The sequence below is a fragment of the Haplochromis burtoni genome, unplaced genomic scaffold, assembly GCF_018398535.1.
Source record: "Haplochromis burtoni strain Fernald_Lab_line unplaced genomic scaffold, NCSU_Asbu1 Contig_2, whole genome shotgun sequence".
Classification (NCBI taxonomy): domain Eukaryota; kingdom Metazoa; phylum Chordata; class Actinopteri; order Cichliformes; family Cichlidae; genus Haplochromis; species Haplochromis burtoni.
The window spans coordinates 3292671-3303939 of NW_024582363.1; positions in this window are offsets into that span (position 1 = coordinate 3292671).

Here is an 11269-nt window from a genome sequence, read left to right on the forward strand (position 1 = left end):
CGCAGGGGTTAGAATTTCATAGGTCACGATGCAGGGTCTCACACTATACGGCCCGATGCTCTGATGCGACCTGAGTGCTCACACTGAGCCTGCATAAAATGAAGGTTATAACAGAAATTCTGTCGCTCTCTCTCTCTGTCTTTCACTCACACAGACACACCACCACCATCAACTTTGCTAAATTGCTAATGAAAAACATTGATCAGGCAGCTGTGATTGAGCAGCAGTGTAGATCCAACTATTTTCACGGTTGTTGTGTCGTGATAATTTTGTGAGGCCACATCGAAAAGGCTCGGATGAGCTTTCCGAAGTTCTACAAGTTGTGCCTCCATCGCTTGTGTCCAGATCACACGCTGCACTGCCGTGCTGCGCCGTCTTTTTCGCTGACATTTGTGTTTGCGCGTGCGCAGTGTGACAAACTGCGGTGACACCCTCACGACGGTCGCGAGGATTTGAAATCCTCACGACCAAGCGATTGATGATCGGGAGCTGGTCGTGAGGTGTTAATCGCGTCTCGTTACCCCACGTATACTACACGATGCACGACGCACGATGAAGGCCAAAATTGGGCCGATCGCCAAAACGGTCGCACGACTCAAAAATCGGCTCAAAATGGGCCAAAAATCGCACAGTGTAAGCCCAGCATTACACTATCAAGCAACCTCAGTGAGAACCAGACCATAAAATATATTCCTGATAGGTGGACATGAATTTAAAACAAGGAAAATACTAAAAAAAATCTAAATTTTAGTTGTGTTAGAAAGACTTAACCTCGTGAAACTTCAACTCATGTTTGGAATGTAATTTTAAGTTCTTTTGTTATTTTTGAGTAGCTGGACATGTATAAGTACAAAAAGTTAAACATTATCTTTAAACAGAAAGTGTTTATTTTGTTTGCTTGTTTTTTTAATTCTAGTACACTAGAGTCGTGTAATTGTCATCCACATGAAAGTGACAGTAACAGAATTAGGATATGTGGGTCAAAAGTAGTGGTTTTATAAGTATTGCCAAAAGTATTCACTTGTCTGCCTTCAACTCTTCTGAGTGTGTTTATGGGAACTTTTGACCATTCTTCCAAAAGTGCATTAGTAAGGTCAGATACTGATGTTGACTGAGAAGGCTGGCTCACAGTCTTTGCTCTGGTGGGTTGAAGTCAGGACTCTGTGCAGTCGAGTCAAGTTCTACAAAAAACTGTTTCATCCATGTCTTTATTGACCTTGCTTTGTGGAGTGGTGCGAGTCATGATGAAATGATTAGAAACCCATACTTGTCCATCGCAATGCCACACGAACATGTGTGATTTGTCACTCCAGAGAACACGTCCCCACTGCTCTAGAGTCCAGTAGCGGGGTGCACACCAGTGCATCCGGTGCTTTGCATTGTGCTTGGTGATGCAGCCATGGAAGTGATTAAAATTCAATGATTTGGATGTGTTAGGGAATACTTTTTGGAAATATAGTGTAGGTGTATTGGCATCTGAGTATACTGGTGCTCTTGCTCTTTGCGGTGTGTTTTTGGGGTGACTGATATTATTTGCTTCTCTTAATGCTTGTATTCTTAATAGTCCAAAAAGAAGTAGGTGGTATTTGTCCTCTGAACGTTTTCTAGCATCTGTTTGCACAACTTTTTCTACTTAATGCTTTATTCACTTTTCTTCTAGAAACAGCTTTTAACCTATTTTCCATTTTACTGTGCAAATCCTTCTATCAATCTATCAGCCTTACTAACCTAACAAACCATTTATTCATCCATAGTGTATGCTCTAATACATTATATCTTACTTCTGGGAAAAAAACTAATCTGATGGAAAGACTAAGCTATGATTTCTGTGTCTCACATGAGCAGTGATGCGGTTTTATAGTTCCCCTGGCACTGAGTGGAACATTTAAAAGGCATGGCTCAAATGTGCTTAGCACACTTTATTACCCATCTGCAAACAGCTTAAGTGTCAAGCAGCACATCCTTGAGTTAGTAATGTTCACAGGCATACTGAAAGATGAGGGCAATTAGCCCTGAGGAGCATACATCGGTGGCACAGAAGCAAACAATGCAAGGCTTTTATTTAAACTAAGGGCTGGAACAAAACTTTGCAGTCCTACATTAAGAGCTGCACATAACACTGAGGCTTAATACCGAGAGCACCTGAACTGTGATAATGGAGCTGTAATTATAACTGCACGGTGGATGGAATTTTTATACTAGTGCAAATGGTTTCTAATTACCTACTGCCACATGGTAATTGCAGCATGATTACTGGCCTAATATTTTATCCGCAATACATGTAATTAAAGTGTTATTTGATTATAATAGTTGCAATGAAAAATAACATGATTTTAATGTATATGGCTTTGCTGAAGCAAAAGGGGAATAATTCTAATGGTATATTTTACTATCACTGTATGACTTAGAGCCACAATGACTCACTGTCATAATCATTACAGCGTGGCTATCACTTGGAAGAGAACTCCATCACTGCAAAATAAATTCTTGTCAGACTGTTCAGGTCAACATAGTGTAAGGTCAGTTCAAACGGATTTTGTTGAGGACAGGTAAGTGGTACAGATATGAAAGCAAGTTTGACGGATGCTGTGGGAAATAAACACAGACAGTTATGACAGGTTGGTTACAGTACATGTGCCATAGGTGTCCTGCTGTCAATCAGCCACTCCAGTGCTGTTGCTAAGTGATTAGAGGATGTACAACCTGCCTGCAGGCAATAAAAATACCAAAGCAGTTGCAGCTGTGGGAGTGTTTGTGCAGTTAGTTATTGTTTCTAACAAGCAGCAGATGTCTGTTTTTCCTTTGCTTAATCTGAGTTTTCAGTCCAGTTTTCTCAGAATAGCTACTTTAAAGTGTCATCGTGCAGAAGATGAGTAATGCTTTACACAATCTGACTTCAGTTCAAAGTTTGAAGGTCATAAAAATGTTGTTGAGTTTCAAGTAATAATTTGCAGGATTTATGATGTTGAACTTTTAGGAAAGTTTTCCTGCATCCAAAAGGACAGTGCATCTCTCACTCCAAAGTTAAAGCAACCTGCTTTTAACATGAGTCTATCAGTATAATTTCATGTTCTCAGCACATACTTTGATGCAGTAATTTCAGTGTTTTTCAGCTGGTATTTTTAGACCTATAGTTAGATAAACTGTCTGAACTCACAAGGTTCAGTCCCAATGTCCTTCCTAATCCCCAACTACTGAACCCTCACACACTTTAATTAACATCACATGCTTGTTCAGCAAAAGTACAGGGGGTGCAATGAGGGTGTGAGGGCTAGAAATGCTTTATAAGAATTGGTACAATTCTTTGTAACATCACATTACCTGGGCAGAGGGGACCTTATGTGGAAAGTAAACATAAGCTTATATTTGCATCAATGTATTACATTCAGAAATATGGACAGCTTATATAGTTTGTGAGAAGGCCCTCAAGCTTTTACTGATTTCACAGTGAAACATACTACTTCAGACAGAAAGTGTATAAGTACCAAAGCATCTGGGCATCTGAGGTTCAACGTAATATTTTAGAATATATTTTATTATAAATGCGATAGATGTAGTAAACTCTCAACCACTTTCTAAATCATTTCTTGACCAACTGTGTAATTTGTAGTCCATTTTTACGTAGAATATTAATATGACAAACTATGAACACTTAGGACATTGAGGTGGAACAATAGGCCACCAAGACCTTAATTTGTGTTGTAAATATTTTTTGGTTATCATTGTTACCACATTAGTTGGTCTATGGACTTTAATTAAGTATATCAGGAGGGTTTTTTTTTCCTTCCCGCTGTTTTATCATAGGAGGTCATCTGATTGTTGGGAATTTCTCTCTATTTGATGCTATAAATAACATTGAAGTCTATTGAATTCAACTGAATAGAACTAAATTGAACTGAATTGAATTGAATATTTCACATATTTATATAGTCAGCATGATTCACTTTTGCACAATCTCAGTCTTGCCGTGGATTGGAAGACAAAACTCAATAAACCTACTCACATGTTGCAAAACTTGCATCTCTACAACCTTTTTTCTTAAGTTTTCTTGTGCATTCATATAACACAATGATATTTTCTGTACATCCAAGGGCATATCATTGCAGGAAAATGCTGATAGCTAATTTGTCATGTTCTTAGTGATGAAAACACAAGTATAGGCTGCTTTACCTCAGGCTGAAAGCCACACCTAATTAACAGACTCCAGGGAAATGGGAAATATACCTTGATACATACATATTCCAGAGCTATCAAATACGTGACTGTAATGCGAGTGAAAACCACCCGTTTGAAAAAAAACAACTTGCAATTACAATTCTTTAAAGAGAAATTTAAAAAAATAAACCCTTTTAAAGCTGTTTTGCAGCTTGATTTAAATTCTTAGGTGTCAAAACCACACCAACAAACCCCAAAATCTGTCTGTACTTTCTTCAGTTTCAGTTATCATGCAACAACAATAATGTAATTGTTTCATTTTATTTTAAGAAACAAACTAAAGGCAGTAGATTCAAAGAAAGTTGGAAAAAAAACTAACAACACACACATTTAATAAACTAACGCATCAAATGATTTGTATTTCTTGTATGACAGCATGGAGTTTACCCTAATGTTGGAGGTATTGTACTAGACTCCACATTTATCAACATACTTAAAACGCACCAGGGGGCTAAGTACATGAGAAAATCCCCACAATTAAGCTGATGTAGAAGGGCAGTGATGGTCATTTAATTCTGCTTAAATGACCCAGAGGAATCCAAGTGCAGGCCATCATCTTGTTATGACTGCTCTCATCCTCAGTCTAAACCTGTGCCACTATATGTGTGACTGACATCTCTCTTGTATTTGCCAGTTTACACAAGGGAATTTGTTTGCATGACAGATTTGTTTTGATTTAGTAAGCTGCATCATGTGGTTAAAACAGTTCATACTATTTTTATTCATTTCTACAACTTCAGACCCGGTGAATGCTTTTTAAACGCAACACTTCCTCATACTCTCTTTTATTTGCTACAAATACTGTATGAAAATCTGGTGAGACCTAAAATCTGCTGTTTTTAACGCATGAAAAATATCTGAAAAGCTGATTACCAGTTAAGTGGAAAATGATGATCATTACAAGCAATCAAGATGGGCTTGTTTGCAATTGCAGATAAGTTAAGAAGCTGTAATTACAGCACTGGGCACAGGGGCTTTTCTGAAGAGATTACATGCAATAGAAGAGGACGATTCAAATAAGGTTTAATGCTGGAACTGTCAAGAGCCAAGTTTTCTTTTGAATTTTCTCTCATGTAATAAACAGAAATCTAAAAACACCAGTCCAGTTCATAATTTGAATGTCACTAAGGCAACACATTGCTGTTGCATTTCATATTGCATATGGGCTTAGTTAAAAGGACTCATACTGCCAAAATCATATGCTTTGAACAGACACCCCCCAATCTCAATACAGTATGGGGGGTGTCCAACTGACAGAGTTTTTGAAGGTTCTAAAACAATATATATGGCCGGTTGCTCAGGAAATAATCTAAGAGTGCCTTTGCGACAAGCTAATCCTACAGGTCACAGGTCAATGTGCATGCTGCCTATTTTCAGCCTAGAATACATATCTATGTTTAATGTTTATTTTTATTATGACTTTCCTGCAAGTTAGGTTCACTCAAAGTAATTTTTAAACAAATTTTGCAAGATATTCAATGCAAAGAATAAAATACTGTCTCCCTGCAGTGTGCAATATCCTTTCTACATTATCTAACGTTATTCCAACATTAACAGCTTTTCACCAAAGACACATACAACACTGGAGGAAGAAATGCTGTAAGGAGTGCAAACAAAACATTGCACTGGGACAAGATGTGGTCCTTATAGCAGACACATTCTGCAGTACATACTATACTCCATAAAATGCTATGCACAAAAAGCAGCTCTTATCCTTGCATAATTTGAATCATCTGGGGTTGTTATTAAACTAGAAATTCTTCAGATTCTGTTGTTGTTTAATAAACACCAGCACTGTTTTCATATTCACAGCAGGGCCCTTTCTCCTCCTATTTCACTGCTTACATAGCAGGATCAAAAGCTGTGGAGGGGAGATATCAAACCATGCCTGGATCTGTGTGGTGAGAGCAGTGTTCACCCTGGGGGCAGAGCAGACAACACCTTTACTTTCATCACCAGAACAGAGCTCCCTTGGAGCATAGAATGAACAATGCCTGTAAAAAAGCAAGTGGTCCTTCTTCGTAAGTGGTGCCACAAGAGTATTTGTGCCATGTTGCAACTGAATATTTTAATAGCTATGTTCTTTTCTTAACAAACGAAAAACAAACCAAAGTCCTTTACGAACATATAGCCCTGTAAGTTACAGCGGGCTGCTTTAAAGTGTTTCCAGTCCCCTCCTGGAGTGAGTCACAATACACTGTTGCACTCCTAGTGAATTATTGATGAGGCAATGCAGATTATTCAAACAGGATTTGGTGAAGTTGAAAGAAAAAGCTATATGACACATAATGTAAATTAATAGAAGTTTAAGATAAACTTTAGCTCGACTTTTGATGGGCCTGAACGAGCCCACCAAAGAGTTCAGTCAAGCCTCATATATACATATATATATATATGTGTGTGTGTGTGTGTGTGTGTATGTATGCATGTATGTGTGTATGTGTGTGTGTGTGTGTTTTCTGCTACATCCTGGACAGATTACAAGTCTATCACAGTGTTTATCCCTAGTGTAGTGATACGAGCATTGCTACATAAGGGTGTAAAATATCATAGTTAAAAGTATTTCTAGATTATAACAAAAAGTGAAATTGAAAAAATACTTTGTCAGATTAAATCAAACTGTTTCTATTTAACATTTAAGCCCTTGTGTGATTCTTTAATATGAAATGAACCCATTCCTGTAGACACTAACTTACTATTTACAATTCCACATGTGTGCCATCTGGAATTGTCACATATATACCCCCCTGGTGCAGAGATGCTTCATATTATATGCAAGTGTTAAAAAAGCTCTTGAGATAATGTAAACAATGTCAAGATGTCACACAAAAATAAATACACATGGACTTTGTTGCTAGGTGACAAGTTAGGCAAAGCAGCTGAACATCCAACAGTTTGGACAAAACAAAAAGCAGCAACATGTAGGGCATTTTTGACAAAGAAAATTCTAATAGCTCCACTTTTTTATTTGAAGTTGTACATGTTTGCCACATTTCTATTAAAAATGTATGGTGTAGTGGCTGACAATTTATTCATAGTTAAATTTCGGTTGGGAACTAGCGTGACAAATAATATGTTTTATTTAACTACTTTCATCTGAGTTCCGCAAATCGCCAACTATGGATCCAAGTCCTTAACGTTGTTTACCGAGTCCACATTTATCCCATTTTGCTTTGTGTGGTGCATAAAATCATGTATCATATCCCTCTACTGCACACTCAACCAGACAGATGATCTAATTTCAAGTTAGCGGTCTTTAACTACCTAACTATTTGAAAGAACCCCAAGAGTAGCAGCAATCTGTACCTACATATTAAAGTTTTCAAAACAACAAAATAAAAGCTTGACATTTGACATTGGGGGTAAAATATGGTAAAATGTTCAATTTGGCATCAAGGAAATCAAAATTAAATGATGTTGGAAAGAAAAAATAATAACTTAAATTGCTTTGATATCTCTGTCAGTCATTACTGTCATTTTTTTTCCAGTTCCTGTCATTTACAAATTTTCCACAAACAAGCAGGTGTTACATCTTTAGAGACACCAGATAACATTAACAAACGCATATTTAATCCTAACGTGCCATATGCTAGAAAAATGCAGCTAACTTCAAACCGCTTAACATGGAGGTCTGCAGGGATTCATGGATGCATCATCCTGAGGGTGTTGTTCTCTCATAGTAAAAGTAGCATAAATAAATACATATACAACTAGTTGCTTGACATAATGTTATTAAAACATAATTAAACAAAGCATTTTCATAAAATCCAAGAATAATTGAGAATGTAGACACTTGTTTGTGTGCTAATAATTAGGTCAGGTTCTTTGATCAGTGCAGCACAGAAAACAAGACAATACTGTAGCTTTGACAACTCACAATCAAAAAATAAAAGCCCCCGCTCACTTGCAATACACCTGACAGTGTTTTTTCTTTGTTAAGTTATGCCGTACTCACATGTTGCAAAACCTGTCAACACGAGCAAGAACAATCTCTTCTAATAAGTAAGCCTTTGGGAAGCAGTGGTATAGGCTTCTTACAGACTGGATTAGTGTGGTGGTAAGGCTGTCTCCCGAGGGTGCTTACATCTACACTATCAGAGTCACAGTGACTTCGTTGTCAAGGTCAAGCAAATGAGTCAGGTGGGATGGCTCACTGCAGGCAGAGGGAGCACAACTGTCCTCCATCCGTCACGGCATGATACAGCTTGACTGTGGTGACTTAATGCCACTGAGCCATTGTGGCTCAGCGGTTAGTGCTGCCATGTCACAACGAGAAGGGCACAGGTTTCATTTAGGTTCTTTGAGGAGTGTGTTTAATCTCACCATTCTGGCACTGGTTTCAGTCAGGTGCCTTAAATTTTTTTTTTCCTTTCTTAATGAACCGTAAACAGAAATGAAAATATCATATGAGGAAATTACTACAATCAAGCCATAGTTTCCATTTATCTTTGCGCCAGAATGTCACTGGGCAAGATGCCTTGCAAGCTGTTTGCAGGGAATTGTGAATATAACAGTTAATACTTTACTGTTGCTTCCATTACAGCTATATCAGCAGTGATATCTTGGGAAAATAAGATGCTTAGTGTGTGAGAAATAGTGTGTCCCAGTAGGCAAGCTTCCATAACCACCACAATAGTCAGAGGGATAAGCCAGCACAGCTCTAATTAGTTCAACAGAGGAACTTTTAAGGGCTGCATCAGAGCCAGGGGCTGAATAAATACATATAAATCTCCGACAGAAAAAAAATCAGAGTAATATTCCTTTCATTGCGATCAGCATTAACCTGAAGCACTCGTCTGCTTTGCTCTACAGTGTGTGAGAGCCTTTTTCTGATAAGCTAGATACACCTATTGAATTTGCTGATTAAAGTCATATCAGGCAGTGCTCCTGACAGCTGTGCAAAGATACAAGTCTGAAGTCTGTGGAATCATTTTCAGAACACCACAAGTTTCCCACACCAGAGAGGATGAATGCTACACAGCTGCATCAGAAAAATTATTTCATATCCATGCTAAAATGGTTTTCATTTAAAAATGAGGCTTCTTTCTGGTGAGATGAAGCTAAGGCCCCTTGAGTGATTTACTCACTTTCTCTGGAAGCTCTCAGGCTGCCTGGAGAACTAGAGGCTCCTCCATCACTGCCTCCTTCACTCTAAAAGCCCAGCAGAAGACCCTCATAAAAGCAAGAGCCATCACTCGTACTCCTGTTTCACACTCTGCAGAGTAGATGTTTTTTCATCTTCGACCTTAACTGGTCATCTTACACTCTTAAAAATGCTGGGTTATTTTGATAATTCAACTGCTGGGTAAAAGCCGTAGGTTTGTAAGTTGGGTTATTGTGACCAAATATTGGTTCAAAAGTCATGACTCAGGAGTTGGGTTGGTAATGTGCCGGGTTCTTCAATTCACTCCACAGCTTGACTAATAGGTTGGGCAGCTTTGATAAAATATTGGGTCAAATTTTTACCCAATTGTTAGGGTTGAAGATAAGCCTCAGAAGAAGCCACATCACTCTTCACAAACTGCCTTTTTCAATTCTTCTCCACTACTATGAAATAAAACATGGTAAGTAAAAAGTGAATTCTAACAGTTTGAAAATCATAGGGTTGATAATACAATTTGTTGGTTTAATCTAGACCTTTACCTACTCGTTAAAGGTCTTTTAACAGATAACACCTGCCAGCTTGTGATGAAGTGTGATGGCCAAACCCATGGCCACACTCTAAAGTCGGTAACTTTTGCATTTTCATTCTTCATTTTGAACATAGTAATACATTTTAGTTTCCAATAACTTTATTGATTGGTTTGGATACATTTGTTCTATTTGTAAGCGCGCAAATTTAGTTTACTTATGTATTCATACTACTTCATTTCTTTGCTTTCTGACTAACTTTTGTCTTTTTATTTCTTACCTGCCATCATCCCTGGGAGTTGCTGGACAAAAGATGGTAGCCAGGGTTTGAAACCATTAAATACAAGGGAAGATAATTGGACTACACCACCACTTCCTGCTGAAGGGGGGAATGTGTGTTTTCTTTACTTTAAAAACAAAGTATTTGTATTTAATTAAATATTTGAGTTTAGGGTTTAATGGGGTTTTTGATTTTCTTCTTTAGTGTTTAGTTTATTAACAAACTAGATTGTACTGCATCGTTTGTGGTTTATGATTGTGTTTGTTTGTTACCCCCTCATGTGTCACAATGGTCTGATCAGCCATTATATATACCCTTGTATGTCATTTCATGTTTTAGGTCAATTATGTGTGTTTGGGTAGTCATTTGGTTTGTTAAGGTTGCAGTCTGTGCCTGAGTTCAGTTTTGTTTCTATGAGCTCAACATTTATTAGTCTTGTAAATATAATTTTTGGGGGTTAAATAAATGGAAACTATATTTTTCTAATAATTCCTGGGCTCCTCCTGTTTTTCAACTCGGTCCATCACATGAAGAAAGCTATTTCTACTTAAAAATACTTGATATCATCGTTTAAATTTATTACTTGAAATGAGGCTAATGTTGCTCTGTTTTACAAACTATTTAGAGATCACTGTATGTAGAACAAAGAAAGTATGAGATTGGGTGTTGCATTTGTGTGAAAAAGGTAAAAAAAAAAAAAAAAAGGAACACAGTCTATCTAAACTATTTACCTCAGTAGCTTTAAGGTCCACCACTCCAAAATTTACGTGTAATCAAAGTAAAATAAAACAACAAAAACAAATCTACTGACTCCTAAATATCATTTGTATTAAGCCTTTTGGCTTAATTCAAAATCTTGGGCCCATTAAAAAAGAGGTCAAAGTAACAGAACTCTTCTCATAAGCTGGCAACAAACAATACTGCTAACTCAAGCAAACTAACCTAACTAAACAAGACAAAGGGGAAACTTAAACAGTGGCTGATCAGCCAACAAAAACACAGAAAGGCGTAGAACACACACAACCCAATTACAGTTTTTCTCAGTCGCTTTGGTGCGTTTCTCAGAACACCATTAACATTTGCACAGCAGTTAGTGCATTTCCCAAAACAATTAGTGCAAACTGCAAAACCTAGTGGATAGCC